The 18434-nt window shown below is 34.9% G+C and overlaps 1 long non-coding RNA gene across 2 annotated transcripts in view; it reads left to right on the forward strand.

Annotated features, from left to right (window-relative positions):
* Positions 1-18434, forward strand: part of LOC145723121 (uncharacterized) — a 167080-nt gene that overhangs the window by 107364 nt on the left and 41282 nt on the right. The window lies entirely within an intron of this gene.

Here is an 18434-nt window from a genome sequence, read left to right on the forward strand (position 1 = left end):
AATGTGCAGAATGGTTAAGGAGCTTGAATGCCATGGCAGTTTCAAGTTTGCTGGGCTCTTGAAACCAGCTCATGGGTCAATCGTTAGAAGACTGTTTTACCACCTATGGTGCAGGAGAACTGATATTCTTGACCAAGTCACTCTCAAGGGCAGTTCAAGGTGTTGGCTAACAAGGCTCTGGGTAGCTGATACTTTCTTCTTTGCATATATGCTCTCATTGCTACTGAGATATGCCACAGAAGACGCATATGTTCTTATTTTGGTTTCAGGGAAGCTATTGCAAGTTGTTTGCAAAGAAGTGGTTGGATTTAACTTTTGAAAATGGGGTGCTATATCATAATGGTTAAGGATACCAGCTTTGGTATCATAGTCCTGGGTTTTAATCCAGGCCTGCCTCTTACTAGCTGTGTGGACCTGGAGTCATTATCTTTGTCTCTTTGAGCCTCAGCCTTCTAAAGTGGAAGATGGGTAGAATAATACTTACCTTTCCAGACTGTTGCATGTTATGTTGAAAGAGATCATGTATGCTGTTTCCTTGGGACACTAAAAAGTAGGAAGAACTCAAGAACTATTCTATGGTATTTTTCACCCTGTTTGTGAATGGGATTGCAAATTTACTGAAAGTAGAAATCAGAAGCTCATTTTGCTTTACATTTCTCACATCAACAAGAATGCCAAGGGCATAGCAGTTAGTCAATAAATACTTGCTAACTCTTGCTTTTTCTTTTGAAATTATCCTGCACTCTGCCCAGTGACACTGATTTCTTCTTATTTGAAGCCCTCTCTTTTCTTTACATTTGGTAGGAAGTCATAGAACATAGAAAAATACTAGAAGTATTTTTTTTAAATGTCAGCATCTGGTAGGTTCTCTTAAAAATTGGATTTATTATCATAAGAACTTTTGACAGTAGTCATTAAAAAAAAGTACTCAAATGCATTTGGGCAGAGAGTTCTTAACTGGTGTTCTTTGTCTTCCTAGTTAAGATGAGCACTTCATGTATCTTAATAATCTGCCTGAGTGTCATGTCTAGGCTACCTCTATCTTTGCAACTTTATAATTATTGATAAAATCCTGATTGAAACTGAGACATGTGTCTGTGCAATTTTGTCAGCAGTATTCATGACGTGGAGTAGAAGCAAGGAAGGGGGTTGAAGAAAGGTAATCTCCAGGGCAAACGATCCACAGCAGCTCTGTTGATGCCAGGAAGCAAGTGTTTCTCTTTGTCATTACTCTAGATGGGAAAGCCTGTGTGAGATTCCAGGTCCAATTTTTAGCTATTTGAAGGGACAAAAGAAGTCTCCTTAGTAGGAATGGTTAGCACTAGTTAGTTTTTCATTCCCCTGAGTTCCTTACCATATTAGGACAAATGGAAGACACCCCTCAGTCTTGATGGAGAGGCCAATATGTGACATATTATTATTTTTTTCCATAGAATTGAACTAAGTGTACATACATACCACTGCCAGTGAAGAAAATCTAGACTTTAAGGGGTTAACATTGAAAAGGGAAGAAAAGGGGATGGATACTAGGTGGGTTTTTTTTTTTTTTTTACATATTAAATACTTTTAATTTTAGAATAGATTTAGATTTACAGAAAAATTACAAAGATAGATAGAAAATCCCATAAACCCTTCACCCAGTTTCCTCCATTATTGCTATCTTACATTAGCACATACATTTGTCATCATTAATGAACCGATATTGATACATTATTATTAACTCAAGTCCATACTTTATTTAAATTTCCTTAGATTTGACCTAATTTCCTTTTTGTGTTCCAGGATTCCATCCAGGCTGATACACTGATACTAGGATTTTTAAAGAGCCAATTCCATACCAGATGCACTTTTGTCATCATTTCATTTAAGTTTGATACAGAGTATGTAGGGAGAAACCGTTTTCTTATTTTAAGGACGAGACAACTGATATCAGAGTGTAATTGACTTTCTCAGAGTAACTAAGGCAGTGGTGAAGCAATGATTCAAACCCAAGCCATCTGGTCCCAATCCCATTTTTTCTTCCTCAGATCCTGCTATCTTTCTTACTTGCAATGCAATTTGAAAAATGCACCACATGTAGTGTTGCATCCACAGTTTGGAAAATAGTTAAAACAGAACTCCCCTCTTTGCACTAACAAATTGTATGAATTTTCATCTGATTTCATCTGATTTCTCAAAACCAGAGAGACTTATTTGAGCCACAAAAGTCTAAGGTAGAGCAGCCAACATATAATTGGTCTTTGAATGATAGATGACTTATTGCTATGTTTAATGATGTCTTGTTTCCTTATTGAAGTTTCCATATCACAGAAGATGCATCTCAACTTCTATTTTACTCAGAGGTGATATAAAAGAATGTGAGCAAGGTTTTAGGTTAAGTCACATATTGTAGGAGGCTTTCTATTTTTTTTCTAAGCTAACAACAAGGTTACTCACAATTCACATCAGAAACAGAACACATGATTATTGGAAAGGGAATTCATGGGACTGTTCACAATTTTCAGTTATTTACATCAGACTTCATTGCAATTCAGTTACGTGAAATCCCCATCCTAAAGTTCCAGCTCCTCTCAGATGTACAATATCAGTTGCAATGTGGTTGATAGGAAAATTGTGCCTTCAAAAATTTCAAATGTGCTGGAGAAAAAGGTAAAAAATATGAAAGCAATGGGATAAATCATTGGCTATTATTTTAAGCAGGTCCTTTTTTTTTTTTTTTTTTCTCTCACAACCATATTTTACCTGCTTAACAATAATCACTTAAAAATCTTAAAATAGTTCTAGGGGAGCCAAAGGTTTCAATAATAGATTAGAATTACTGGATGGTTATTTCTTGTGGTTAATAGCAGGTCTACTGTGTTGACTTAAAACATAAAAGGGTGATCATTCCTAACAAATATTTCCTCCTTCTCCATAAAACAAGGAAGTATACAAAAAAGCAAAAAAAAAAAAAAATACTGACTGTTCGTGGTAAGTAGATTTTAATTTGTATCTATACTGTGGTCTTCTCACTTCATTAGGCTTAGAATTTGTGACTGAACAGCACTGTCTGAGCAGCCTGCTGCCTAGTTGGAGATGTCAGAAGCAATTACTTTCACAGATTTAAGATTTTATTATCACACATATCCTGTCTTTAGTTATCTGAGTGGACAGCCCAATCAAGAATGATACGTATTTCATCATCTCTTCCTTGTTGTTGTACAATTTCAACAACGGCTCCAGTAGTACCCACTTTGCACACCAAGAAGGAAGGAGCTGGATGAACAGTTGAATGGAGCCATCCCGAGTTAGAATATTTACTTCTCTTTCTAATTCCAAATTGTGCTGCAGAGTAAATGAGCTCCATTAGACATGGTCAGGAATCTGCAAAAAGCTGTACCTCTTTTTCAGTTATGTTGAAAATTCTCCAAAAAAGTATCTAAGGGGAGCTTGTGGAATAGCAATGATACTTGGTATTAACAAATAATTCCCATATCTTCATGTTTTTGGAAGAGGCATGAGCTGATCTGGTTCCTTTACTTACGGGATTATGGTCTCAAGATGGAGAGTGATAACTTCTCTCTCTCTCTCTTTTTAATTTCATGACAAACCTAGAAATCATCATAGACCCAGCCTGGCCTTCCTCATTCAATCAGAGACCAAGTGGAGACCTGCGGAGTTTCCTTTTTGAGACATATCATTTCACTATTTCCTCTCCACTTTGACAACTAGTCGTAGTTTTTTCTTGCCTGAGCTATTAAAATAGCATTCTGATTGTTTTGCCTAATTCCTTTTTTCACATAGTCACCACAGAGCTTTTGAAAAGTGCAAATTTGATCACAGTTTCCCTCAATTAAAAACCCTCTGAGGCTTCTTACTGCCCTTAGGCATGAGCACAAATTCCCTGGCAAAGACAGTCTTTCACGACATCACTTTTGCAGTCTCATCTCTTGGTCTGGTGATAGAGACACTCAGGTAGCATCAGGTGATTTCCCACTTGCTTCTACTGAATCTGCTTCCTCGACTTAGAAACTTTCTGGCCTTACTCTCTTAAAGAATACATGAAAACACATCTTTTAGGATTCAGTATAATCCTAAAACTTTCCTCTCTCAAGACTTTCCTGACCTCATGGGAAGACAAAACCACTCTTTTCTTTTGCCTCCCTGTGCACAGGTCTTTTATGTGTCCTGTAAAATATTATGGTACAAATTGTTTATAGGTCCACTAGTCTCTCTACAGATTTAACTCTTTGTATTTAATACGTGAATCAGGTGTCTTTTTCTTTTTATGTATACTGATGTCTGACAGGTTTAGAGATCAATAAATGTCTGTCCTGCTCTTACTGTGGCTGATCACAAGCTTAGTTTAGGGCAGTGGTGCTCAAACTTCCTGAATGTAGGTTTGCCCAGGTGTGGGAAAGTACTCAAATTACTGGAACCCCAAAGTAAATCAAATCTCTGATTCAAAAATACTGAGGAAGGAATCCAGGAACCTGCCATTTCTATAGGCACTCCAGATAATTCTGATGCAGATGTATGAGGAACAAACTTTGAGGAAAATGACTGTTCCAGTTATTTATTGCTGTGTGACCAATTACCCTTGGTAGCATAAACAAACTACTTAGAGACATTAAAAAAAAACAACTGTTTTATTATTCCTGTGGATTCTGAAGGTCAAGAATTTGTGTAAGACATAGCAGGGATGACTTGGCTCTGTTTCTTGATATCTGGGGTCTCAGCGAGGAAGACCCAGATGTCTAGGGTGACTTGAATGGCTCAGGGCTGGAATAGATAGGCTACAGGATCTCTTCTTGCATTGTGGTTTTCTCACTCACATGCCTGGCTCCTTGGCCAAGATGACTCAAAGGTTGGGTTTGGCTGATACTGTCAGCAAGAGAACCTACATGTGGCTTGGACCTCTCACAGCATGGCATCTGGTTTCTGAAAGGGAGACTTCCAGGCAAGCAAGCATTCAAAAGAACTAGGCAAAAGCTATATGGCCTTTAGCTTCACTTCCCTTGTTTTTGCATGGCTGGGACAATTCCAAGTCCATTCACAAGGTATGTGGATGGAGACCCCACCACTCAATGGGAGAAGTATCAAAAACATTGGAGGCCATGTTTTAAAACTGCCACACTGATCTGAACTTTCTTTTTATATATATTCTCTACCGGATCTGTAAGCTATTTGAGGATAAAGATAGTGTCTTATTTAATTGTGAGTTCTTGGGACCTCAGAAAAGCCTTGGTACTTAATATAAACCCAGTAAATACTTGTTGCTTTTAACGTATCTAAAGGTCAACAACTATAACCCTTCAATTACTGGGTATTATGGGGTATTGATCCAGAGACACTTTTTCAGCAAGAAGTTCTTTGTACAAGACAAGGGACTTGCCTCATAAAAGTTGGCTGATTGATTTTTCATTGCTACTTGAATCTCACTTACACCACTTCATGACTGTGTGATCGTGGACAAATTCCTTAAACTCTCCCTACTCTGTTTACTGTTACTCATCTCTGATATGGAAAAAAACAATCAGAAGTTTGGTGTAAGAATCAAATGAAATAAAGTTCTTTAATAATGAGATGTAGTGGGATTGAACTGACAGCTCTCTCATTATAAAGGTATTAGTTTTCTTACTCTAGCCATTGACTGTTAGTGTTACTCAACCAACTGTTAATGTGGATAAACAGTTAAATTATTATGAGACAGCCTCATAAGCTTTGTTTGTGTATATAAATGTGTGCATATGTGTTGATGTATCAGTAGCTTCGTAAAAGTATACTTTTTAGCATAGTACATATTCAGCAAAATACACAAATCATAAGTGAGCAACTCAGTGAGGTTTTACAGTGAACATACATATGGAAACACCATGTAGATCAAGAAAAAGAAGTTTCTGTACCCCAGAAGCTTCCCTTGTCCTTCTACCAGTCATATTTCATATTGTCCTTCATTGGTGTATTCTTCAGACTTCTACAACCACATATTTTTTTGCCTACTTTTGAATTTTATATGCATGGAGTCATATACTACATGCCTGCCATTTTTTGTTCTGTAGTACACGAGAGATTTATCCATGTTGTTGCATAGAACAGTAATTCCTTCATTTTAATAATTGCATAGTATTCTATTATTATTTATAGATCCCACTTCTGATCAATTTTCAAAAGTTTTTGACTACTATGAATAATGTTCTTGTTTTTACCTTTTGGTACACATATGTATTCATTTATTGGGCATATATATAGTAGAGGGATTTCTAAGTTATGGAGTTAAGACAATTTTCTGTTTTACCTCGCTGTTCTGAAGTAATAAACATACACACACATGCATATATACACATATCTGAGTATGTATGTAAATATGTATATATCTGGACAAGAATCTCCTGTTGAATCTATATATTACAAATATCTTTCCCTTCTCAGTGCCTTGCTTTTTTATTAATCTAATGATAGCTGTAGATAAATAGAAGTTCTTAATTTTAATAAAGACCAATTTTTCAATCTTTTCCTTTATAGTTATTGCTATTTGTGTCATGTTTAAGAAATCTTTGTCTAGCCTAAGATTATGGAAATATTCTTCTATGTTTTATCCTAGAAGGCTTATTATGTTGCCTGAAAGGTGAAATTTAGGTCTGCAACCCCCTGGCTTTGATTTTGTCTGTAGAATATTGTAGAGGTCATTATTTTTATCCCATATGGATAGAGAATTAACTCAGCACCAATTTTTGGAAAGATCATCCATTCTCTACACTCTAATTCAGCAAGTCCAGCTTTAGACTCTATTCTGATTAATGGGTCTAATATCTATCTTTGTCCCAATATCATACTGTTTACTGTCTTAATTACTAGAGCTTTAGAGTAAGTCTTGATACCTAGTAGCTTAAGTTCTCCCAGTTTTTTCTTATTCAGGATTGTCTTGGTCATTCCTAGCTCTTCATATTTTCATGTAAGTTTTAGAACTAGCTTATTGATTTCCACACACATACAATATCCTACTGGGATTTGACTGAATTTTTCTTAAATGTGTAAGTTAACTCGGGGAAAATTGACATTATGACAAATTAAATGGTATCCTAAGCATGGTATATTCCTCCATTTATTTAACACTTCAGAGTTTCCCTCATTAATGTTTTGTTATTTTTAATGTAAAGGCTTTCCTTTATTTCAATAAGCATTCGATTTCTAAGCATTTGATATGTTTAATGCATTGTAGATAGTATCAATTTGACATTTCACTTTTATTATTTTTGTATATATTATTTGTATATACAAATGTTATTTTTATATGTTCTTAATATCTAGCAACCTTGCCAAATTCATGTAATAATTTTAATAGCTTACTGTAGATGCTTTTGGGTTTTCTAAGTCCACAATTATAGCACCATGAATAGTGATAGTTGTTTCTTCATTTTTCATCTTTTTACATTTTATTACCTTATCACATTGATTAGGAACAACTGTAACATAATTTACAGAAGTTGGTGGCGGGTATCCTTATTTTTGTATCTGAATGGAAAAAATAAAGCTTTTAATATTTAGCTAAGTATGATTTTTGCAGTAAGAGTTTTAGAGTTATATTCAATCAGGTTGAGATTTTCTTTCTATTCCTAACTTGCTATACATTTTTGACATGAACATGTTGAATTTTACCAGTTGAACTGTATCATTTCAGATGGTTATATTTTTCTCCCTTATTCTGTTAACACTTGAGCAACATTAACTTTTGAGTATTAAAATCTTACATTCTGTAATAAAAAGTTGTGATTTATAATCCCTTTTATATATAGCTAGATTTAATTTGCCAATATTTTGTTCAAGACTTTTCACCCATATTCATGAGAAAAATTGGGACTATAATTTTCCTTTCCTTAAATGTCTTTGCCAGGTGTTGATGTCAAGATCATGCCAGCCTAAGAAGCAACTTGGAAAAGTTCTCCCTTTTTTTGGTTCTCTTCATTAGTTTGTGTAAGATTGCTGTTTTTTTTTTTTCTTCCCTTCTGAAATGTTGGAAATAATGCAATAACGAAGATACCTGCACTTTGAATTTTCTTTGCAAGAGGTTTTTTTTATTATGGATATGTTTTATTTAATGGGCTATTCAGATTCACTCTCTCTCTCCTGTGTCAGATTGGGTGAGTTGTGTTCTCTAAAGAATTTTTTGGTGTATTTTAGCTATTTATTCAAATGTATTGGCATTAAATTGCTCATAATATTCTTCTCATTATCTGTAATGACTTTAAGGTATGGAGCAATGTTTCCCTTCCCCTACAATTTGGTAATTTGTATCTTTTTTTTTTTTCCCTCTTTTTCACTCCTGCTAGAGTGTATCATTTCCAGGAAATTTAATTTTATTGGTTTTCCCTGTTGTACATTTGTTTTCTATTTTATTAATTTGTGCTCTTTACCATTTTTTTTTTAAAAGATTTTATTTATTTATTTGAGAGAGAGAGAGTGCACAAGCATGAGTCCAGGGCAGAGGCAGAGGGAGAGGTAGACTCTCCGGTGAGCAGGGAGCCCGATGCGGGGCTCAATCCCAGGACCCTCAGATCATGACCTGTGTCAAAGGCAGACACTTAATTGACTGAGCCACCCCGGTGCCCCAAACTCTTTATCATTTCTTTGCTCGTACTTTCTTTATATTTAATTGGCTGTTCTTTCCCTACTTCTTGAAGTAGACACCTGGATCATTGGTTTTTTTTTTGCCTTCTTCTTTTTTAATATATGCACTTATTATCAGAAATCTCCCTCAAAGCCCAATTTAGCTACATCGTCCAAGTTTTGATGTGTCACTTTTTTGATATTATTCAATTCAAAATATTTTCTAATTTCCCTTTAAATTATTTCTTTATTTTAGATTTTAGAAAAATATTGGTGAATTTCCAAACATTTTGGAATGTTTTAATTCTCTTTCCTATTGATTTCTGACTTAATTTTACTCCAGTCAGTAAATATAGTTGGCAAAACTTATATCTTCTGAAATGTTTGAGAATTTTTTTCTGAGCATATGGTTCACTTTGGCAAATGTTTCATGTGGATTTGGAAAAAAAAAGTGGACTCTAGAGTAATGAGGAATAGTGTTATAGGTCAGTTAGGTCCAGTTTGTTATTCAAATCTTCTATATCTCTATCAGTTGTTTTTTTGGGGGGTCTTCTTATTCTATTTTGTACTGAAAGAAATATACTAAATGGTCCAATTAATTTTGTGAGTTTTTCTACTTTTTCTCAGTGCTATTAATATTTGCTTTATAATTTTTTAATCTATATGTATACATTTGTAGAATTGTTACATCTTTTTGATGGATTTAATCTTTTATTTTCATGACACGATCCTCTATCTCTAGCAATTCTTGCCTTAAAGTTTGCTTTGGTTGATAATAGCAAAGTTAGGTTGATTTTATCTTGATCAATGTATTCATGGTAGATAATTTTCATCTTTTTATAGTCAATATTTTGTGTCCTGATATTTAAAGGTGTCTCTTCTAAATAGCATAAAGTTGGGTTTTTAAAGAAAATCTAGTCTGATAATCTTTGTATTTTAATTGGAACTTTTAGTTTATTTAAACTTTATATAATTTGATACATTTGGGTTTAAATTGACCATTTACTATCTTATATCCATTTTCCCATTTTGTGTTTTTTTTTAACTTTTCCTGTCTTCCTTTGTATTAATAAAAATTTTTTATGATTGCACTTCTGTCTCTATTAGTTAGCTATATTTTAGTTGTGCTTTTTAAATAATTACTGTAGAGGTTTAGTGGCTAGGAGTACAACATACTTTATTATAGTCTACTATAATTAAGTACTTTTGCCACTTTATGGAAGATATGAGGTCCTTTAATCATTTTCATGTCATTTACTTCCTCCTACCTTTGTGCTTTTTTCAAGTATGTAACAGTATGTATTTTAAACTTTGTAAAGCATTAATATTGCTTTAAACAATCAATATTCATTTATACTTACCCGCCTATTTGCTTTTTCCTTGGTCTTCTTTTCTGCCTGCATTTTCCTGTCTCTGAGATTATTTTTCTTTTGCCAGGAAAATGTACTTTTCATGTGGATCTCCTGGAGATAGATTTTCTCAGATTTTTTTTTGGTCTGAAAATATGGCCTTTATTTTTGCTGGTATAGAATTCTAGGTTGACAGTTATCTTCTTTCAACATTTGAAGGTTGTTAATTATTTTTTCCCCCTAGTTCATTCAGTTTCTGTTGAAAAGTTAACTGTCAGTTTTATTATTTCTCCTTTCAAGTAATGTAACTTTTTCTCTGGCTCCTTTTAAAATATTCTTTATCCTCATTGTTTGGTAGTTCAAATATTCAGTGTCTAATTATGTGTTTTGTTGTTGCTGTTGTTTTTTACGTATGTCCTGCTTAGGGCTTCATGAATCTGTGACTTGATGATATTATGTAATTTTGGCAACCCCTTTTTCAAATATTGCTTCTGCTCTATTCTCTCTATAGTCTCCTCTGGGATTCCAATTAGAGACATGTTAAATTCTTTCCTCCTGTGCATATAATCTCTTTCATATTTTCCATCCTTTTTCTTACTGGATATATTGTACTGATCTTTACTATTCCTCATACGTGGTGTATGTAATGTGTTACGGAATCTAATGAATTATTATTTTTAGTTATTTTATTGTTTACTTCTAAAATTTTATTGTCTCATTTCTATAGATTCCAATTCCTTGGTGCATTCTTTATCTTCTTACCTATTTTCTTAAATATAGTAACCACAATGATTTTTCCCCCCTAGTTCTGTGTCTGATTAACTCCAAATTCATGTTTATTTGTAGTATGATTGTTTCTACTGTCTGTGTTTTTATTTTAGATTTTGTCTATTTGGACCTGTCTTCTGGTATGCCTGGTAAATTTTGATTGAATGCCAGACATTCTGTGACTACGTTATTTTATTTTCTTCCAGAGAGGACTGGCTTTACTTTTGCCCGGTAGTTAGAGGCATGGAAGATCATCTCAATTCAATCACGGGTTAAGATGATTCCAAGTCCTGTTTGTGTCCTCTTGTGCTGATGTACTTCTGGTTTGCCTTTACTCCTGGATCTACTCTTTCATAGGTCCCAACTGAAAGTCTGGGGAATTTTTTATAGTCTCTCATCTTCAGTATGTAGTATTCTTCAATTTTTGTGTCTCCAGCATGATTCTATTATAGAAATCTTCAAATAGCTTTTTAGCCTCTTAGCTATAGATTTCTGTTTGACTTCTCTGGCTCTCACCTTATGTAGCTTAGTATTTTTTAAATGCTAAAGAGAGAAAATGTGGTGAAAAATGTCAAAATATTGAATTTCCTTCCATGTGATTCTCTTTTCTCCAGAATCTTGGTCCCTTATTTTTGACTAGCTTAGTAGCCTTGTGATTCATTTTGGTCTCTACAGACTTGTGGATTTGCTTAAACCTCTAGGCTGCCATTTTCTGCTTGGTTTCTTAGCCCCATGCCACTCACTAATAGGCAAATATTTTAAGAAGAAATGTAGCAGGGAAGATCATGTTCACTTCTGTGCTTTGCTTTCTCTCTAGAATATTGGCCTCTCAAATCCTGATGTCTTGGTGAATCTCTGATATCTTCAAATATTTTTGTTTGTAATGTTATCTAATTTTTTTTTTTTTTAGTAGAATTGGTCTGTTTTGGATAGGAAAATTATTCTGACAAGGAGCTCTGTCACAGTTGGAAGTAGCATTTTTCATATTGAGCACTTTTGAGTGCTGCCTTTCAGAGATAAATGTCTCATATTTAACCCTTTTTTTGTGATTTGGAGTATGACTTATCTTGAGTGTGCTTTCCTACTTTTTTCTTAGTTCTCATTAATTGGAAATAATTATGCATATCTTTATGTGATTTGGTTTTAATGATCAAATATTGGGGCATCTTATGTTGGTGGAAAATAAAGGTATTTTAAAATTAAGGTAAGAAATTAGTTTTTTTTTTTTAATTCCCCAAATAATATGTGATTTTATGAGACCCTTTTGGTTTTCAAAGCGCTTGATACAGTTTTCATAGGAACTCGTGTCTAAAGGAGCACCAGAGATCTCACTCTTGGTAATACATTTTCCCTCCTTCTTTGTAAGCACTGTGGAGAACAAAACACATGGGAGTGATTCGGAGCTATACCGTGAGCTCCAGATGACAAACAGTGGCTTCATGGTCATAGTTACTTGTCTTCCAATCCTGGCCCCTTTTCCTAACAGTTATGTGGCCTTGGAAAAGACATTTAGTTGCTCAGACTTCTATTTTCACATTTGTGAAGTGGCCTTCTCTCATATGACTTTTGTGAGGATTAAATGAAAGACCTATAAAAAGAAATGAGCACAATGTATAGCACAGAGTAGGTGCCTGATGAACGTGAATTCTCCCCTATCTTCCATTCCACAGTGTCACTGTGACAGTGGAAAGTGACTCTTGCAAAAGGTACATATTTCACTGCAGGCTGTTTGATGGCTAGTAGTCCAGTCCAGTTGGTTAGAACTATGTGACAATGAGGCCTGGGTCATGGGTTAAGAATCTGTGTGAGCCAGCCAGCCCCTCTCTCACTTCTTACTCTCTCTCTCTCTCCCTCCCTCTCTCCCTCATCATCTTTTAAAATGGCCTCTACACCCTGGATGTAATGAGCACTGGGTATTATATGCAACTGATGAATCACTAAATTCTACCCCTTAAACTAATAGTACACTAGATGTTAACTAATTGAACTTAAATAAAAATTTAAAAAATAAAATAAAATGGCCTTTACATTGTGGTTATGAGGTAATAGAGGAAAAAATGTGTGCAAGGACCATGAATCCCCACCTCCACTGCAAGGAAAAATAACTTAAAACTGTGCCTGAAAGATGGGTCAGTATCATTACCTTTACATATGAGGTGCAGTATAAGACATAACACAAAGCTGTCTGCAACTTTCTTCAAGCCTGATTCTGTTCCATGGCTTTAAGGTAGAAGACGAAGAAGCCCATGGCACCTTTGACAAGGAACAGAGGTGACCTTGTTACAACCCACATTAACTATACAGTATTTTTAAAGCTTATTCTTAGAGCTAAGGGGCTGAGCAACTCTCGCTGAGCAGTTAATGGTTCCATATTTGCCTCCCAAATCTGTGTACTTCTGGTGCATGACTCATTGCTTTCGGGTGCAATAACTTGAACTATATAAAACCAATTTTAATTCTAAATATAATTTCGACTCAGGGAAATAATATACAGCATGCATCACTTGAATTACAAAGTAGATAAAAATAGTTGGAATTAGGTTATCATCTGTACGTCAAACAGGGTGATTTCTCAGCTGCATTTTGAATTGTGGCATGTAGCGATTTTACAAGTAAAGCTAATTTAAATATAGCACACAGGCACACAATCCTCTCTAAGGTATTCAGTTAATTGGAGAATGATGCCAGTTTTGTTCTAAGAGTTCACTCTTATTCTTTTGCTTTTTTTTATTAATAAGGTTTTATACTTTATTTCTTGAGAGCAGCATATTTGCTATCCTCTGGTATCTTATGTAATTTAAGTTGTTACTTTAAACTGGCAGCATTCACAGTGTTAAGAAGATTGACTGTTGTTTGATGGATCATTAGATTTGGTTTTAGGGTTTTCCTCTCCCATTTACATTAATCAGTTTTATGTACCTTGTGCCTTGGTTCTTTTTCCCAGTTCACATAAATATTGATGTCATCTTCAATTGGAAGTTTCAGAAAAGAAATTAGAATGAGAAAGCTGGCTCCAAAAGCCATCAGTTGTAAAACCAATTCCAGTCATATCTATCAAAATTAGCTACTTTTTCAATACATAAAATCCATTTATGCAAAAGGAAAATCAAATAAACTCTCATTAAAAAAATCTGTATTGTTTTTTCCATTTCCATCATTAAAAAATGACTTTCCACCACTACCAGTCAAATTAGAGTATTTTCCTAACTCCTATGAATAATCTATCGGTTTGTAAAATAAATAATCTTCCTACGAAATTGCTTAACTGTTTAGTTTCTCCATTCATTTTGAGCTTCTTTTAGTTTCAGAGTAACTTAGTTTAAAATAAGATTATACCATAGCTTTGTTAACATAGGTTGAGATTTTAAACATATCTATTTAATAAAGATATACTTGGTAGCGATGTTGTAGGATGATGAGTGAGTATAAAAACGGTTTCTTAAGAACAAAGTGCTCTGGAACCCAGGAGCTCTACAGCTAAAGTGGCCAACACATAAGCCTCAAGAAGGAGGAAGATGTGAGGGTAGTCCTATTTATCTGTCTAGACTTTTCTGACCTACTCCTCAAACTGCTTTCTATCCTGCTTTGCTAAAAAGCTCTAAAAATGCACTGTCCGCTATAGTAGCCCATCTGTGGCTATTGTTTTTAATAGACTTTATATTTTAGAGCAGTTTTAGGTTCACAGCAAAATTGAGAGGATGGTGCAGAGAGTTCTCACATTCCCCTGCCCCATACATGCAAAGCTTCCCAATATCCATATGACTCATCAGAGTGGTACATTTGTCACAACTGATGAACCTACATTGATTGACATATAGTTATCACCCAAAGTCCATAGTTTACATGACAATTTACTCTTGGTGTTGTGCCCACTATAGGTTTGGACAAATGTATAATGGTGTATATAAACCAATTATGCTATCCTACAAAACTATTTCACTGTTCTAAAAATCCTCTGTACATGACTGTTCAACTCTCCCTCACCCCTAACCCCTGGCAACCACTCATCTTTTTACTGTCTCCATAGTTTGCCTTTTCCAGAGGTCATATCATTGGAGTCAAATTGTATGTAGCCTCTTCAGATTGGCTTCTTCCACTTAGTAATATGCATTTAAGTTTTCTCCATGTCTTTTCATGGCTTGATACTTCATTTCTTTTTTTAGTACTGAATAATATTCCATTGTCTGGATGAATCACACTTTATTTATCCATCACCTATCGAAAGACTTGTTACTTACAAATTTTGGCAGTTTTGCACCAGGAAGCACAATTGCTGGATTGTATGATAAGAGTGTATTTAGTTTTGTAAGAAACTGCAAAACTATCTTCCCAAGTGGCTGCATCATTTTGCATTCCTACTAATAATGAAGGAGAATTCCAGTTGCTTGGCATTTGGTGCTCATGTTCTGAATTTTGGCCATTCTAATAGGTGTGTAACGGAATCTCATTGTTGTTTTAATTTGCATTTCCCTGATTACACATGACAGAGCATTTTTTCACATGCTTATTTGTCATCTGTATATCTTTTTTGGTGTGCTATCCATTCAGGTCATAGACCCATTTTTAATTGGGTTGTTTGTTTTCTTATTGTTGAATTTTAAGTATTCTTTGTACATTTTTGATAACAGTCCTTCATCAGATACGTCTTTTGCAAATGTTTTTTTCCCCATTCTGTGGTTTGTCTTTTTATTCTCTTGACAGTGTCTTTCTTTCACAGAGCAGAAATTTCTAATTTTAATGAAATACTCATCAATTCTTTCATGCATTGTGCCAAGTCATTACCAAAACCAAGGTCATCTAGTTTTTCTACAATGTTATCTTCTAGGACTTTCCTAGTTTAGCATTTTAATTTAGGTCTGTGATCAATTTTGAGGGTTTTTTTTTGTGTGTGAAAGATGAAAAGTCTGTGGATAGATTATCTTTTGTCTATTATATTGCCTTTGCTCTTTTGTCAATTAAGATCAGTTACTATATTTATGTAGGTCTACTTCTGCACACTCTATTCTGTTCCATTGATCTATTTGTCTGTTCTTTCATGGATACCACACTGTTTTGATTACTGTAGCTTTATAGTAAGTCTTGAAGTGGGGTAGTGCTAGTCTTCCAACTTTGTTCTTCTCCTTCAGTATGTGTTGAGTATTTTTGATCTTTTGCCTTTCCTTTGGAATAAGCTTGTCAATACCACAAAATAGAGAATTTTTACTGAAATTGAGTGACTCTATAGATCAAGTTGGGAAGTACTGACATCTTGACAATATTGTGTCTCCTTATCTATGAATATGGAGTATCTTTTCATTTATTTAGTCCTTTAATTTCTTTCATCAGAGTTCTGTAGTTTTCCTCATATAGATCTTATGCATATTTTGCTAGGTTTATACTTAAATAGTTCATTTTTGGGGGTCTTAATATAAATGGTATTTTGTGTGTTTTTTTTTTAGAAAGACGTTTTATTTATTTATTTATTTATTTATTTATTTATTTATTTATTTATATTTATTCATTTGAGACACAGAGATACAGAGAGAGAGAGAGACAATGAGCAGGGGGAGAAGCAGAGGGAGGGGGAGAAGCAGGCCCCCCACTGAGCAGGGAGCCCGGCGTGGGGCTCGATCCCAAGACCCTGGGATCATGACCTGAGCCGAAGGCAGACGCTTAACCATCTGAGCCACCCAGGCACCCCTATTTATTTATTTTTTAAGATTATATTTATTTATTTGAGAGAGAGAAGCAGGAGCACATGCAGAGGGAGAAGCAGGCTCCCCGCTGAGTGGGGAGCCTGACGTGGGGCCTGATCCCAAGACCTGGGATCATGACCCGAGCCAAAGGCAGACACTCAACCAACTGAGCCACCCAGGCACCCCGGTATTGTGTTTTAAATGTCAAATTCCATTTGTTTATTGCTGGTATTTAGGGAAGCAATTGCCTTTTGTATATTTACCTTGTATGCTCCAACCTGGCTATAATTATTTATTAGTTAAAGGAGTCGTTTTCTGTTTTTTGTTTTGTCAATTCTTTTTTTCTTTTAGATTTATTTATTTATCTGAGAGAGAGAGCATGTGCACATGCACACACACACACAGGGAGGGGACAGAGGGAGAGAATTTTCAAACAGACTCCCCACTGAGTGCAGAGCCCCACTCAGGGCTAGATCCCATGACGCATGAGATCATGACCTGAGCTGAAACCAAGAGTTGGATGCCCAACTGACTGAGCCACCCAGGTAACCCATGTTTTGTCAATTCTTTTGGATTTTCTGCATGCATGATCATGTCACCATGAAAAAAGGCAGTTTTATTTCTTCCTTCCCTATCTGCATATCTTTTATTTCCTCTTTTTTCATATTGCATTAGTTAAGACTTCTAGTACAATATTGAAAATCAATGGTGAGAAGAGGCATCCTTGCCTTCTTCCTCCTGATCTTAGTTGGGAAGTTTTGAGTTTCTCATCAAGTGTGATGCTAGTTGTAGGTTTTTGGTAGTTATTCTTTATCAAGTTGAGGAAGTTCCCCTTAATTCCTAGTTTATCAAGAATTTTTATCATGAATGGGTGTTGGATTTTGTCAAATGCTTTTTCTGCATCTATTAATATGACCATGTGATTTTTATTCCTTAGTTTGTTGATGTAATAAATTATATACATAGATTTTCAAATGTCGAGCTAGTCTTGTATACCTGGGATAAATTCCACTTGGTCATGGCATATAATTCTTTTTTTATGTTATTTGATTTGATTTGCTAATATTTTGTTCAGGGTTTTTGCATCTATTTTTAACAGACATATTGGTCTGTGGCTTCCTTTTCTTGTAATGTCTTTGTCTGATTTTGGTATTAGGGTAATGCTGGCCTTATAGAATGAGTTGCAAAGTATTCTGTCAGCTTCTATCTTCTGAAAGAGATTTTAGACAATGGGTATAATTTCTTCCTTAAATATTTAGTAGAATTCACCAGTGAACTCATCTGAGCCTGGTGTTTTCTGTTTTGAAAGATTATCAGTTATTGATTCAGTTATTTTAATGGATATAATCCTAGTCAGATTATCTGTTTCTTCTTGTGTGAATTTTAGCAGATTTTATCTTTCAAGGAATCGGTCCTTTTCATCTAGGTTATAAAATTTATAATCATAGAGCTATTTATATTATTTGTTTGTTTTGTTTTTAATGTCCATGGGATCTGTGGTGATATCCCTCTTCCATTGTTGATATTAGTAATTTGTATCCTCTCTTTTTTTCTTAGCCTGCCTAGAGGCCTATCAATTTTATTAATCTTTTCAAAGAAGCAGCTTTTGGCTTCATTGATTTTCTCTAGTGATTTCCTCTTTTCAACTTCATTGATTTCTGCTCTAATTTTTATTATTTCCTTTATTTTCCTTACTTCAGATTTATTTTGTTCTTTGTTTTTCTACCTTTCTAAGGTGGAAGCTTACATGATTGATTTTAGATCTTTCTTCATTTCTAGTATATGCATTCAGTGTTATAAATTTCCTTCTATGCACTGCTTTCATTGCACTCCCAAAATTTTTTGTTTTTACTTAATTAAAAATATTTTAGGGGCGCCTGGGTGGCTCAGTCTTTGGGCGTCTGCCTTCGGCTCAGGTCATGATCCCAGGGTCCTGGGATCGAGCCCCACATCAGGCTCCCTGCTCAGCGGGAAGCCTGCTTCTCCCTCTCCCACTCCCCCTGCTTCTGTTCCCTCTCTCGCTGTGTCTCTCTTTGTCAAATAAATAAATAAAATC

Source organism: Leptonychotes weddellii, chromosome 8, assembly GCF_054177405.1.
Source record: "Leptonychotes weddellii isolate Sample4059 chromosome 8, ASM5417740v2, whole genome shotgun sequence".
NCBI classification, from domain to species: domain Eukaryota; kingdom Metazoa; phylum Chordata; class Mammalia; order Carnivora; family Phocidae; genus Leptonychotes; species Leptonychotes weddellii.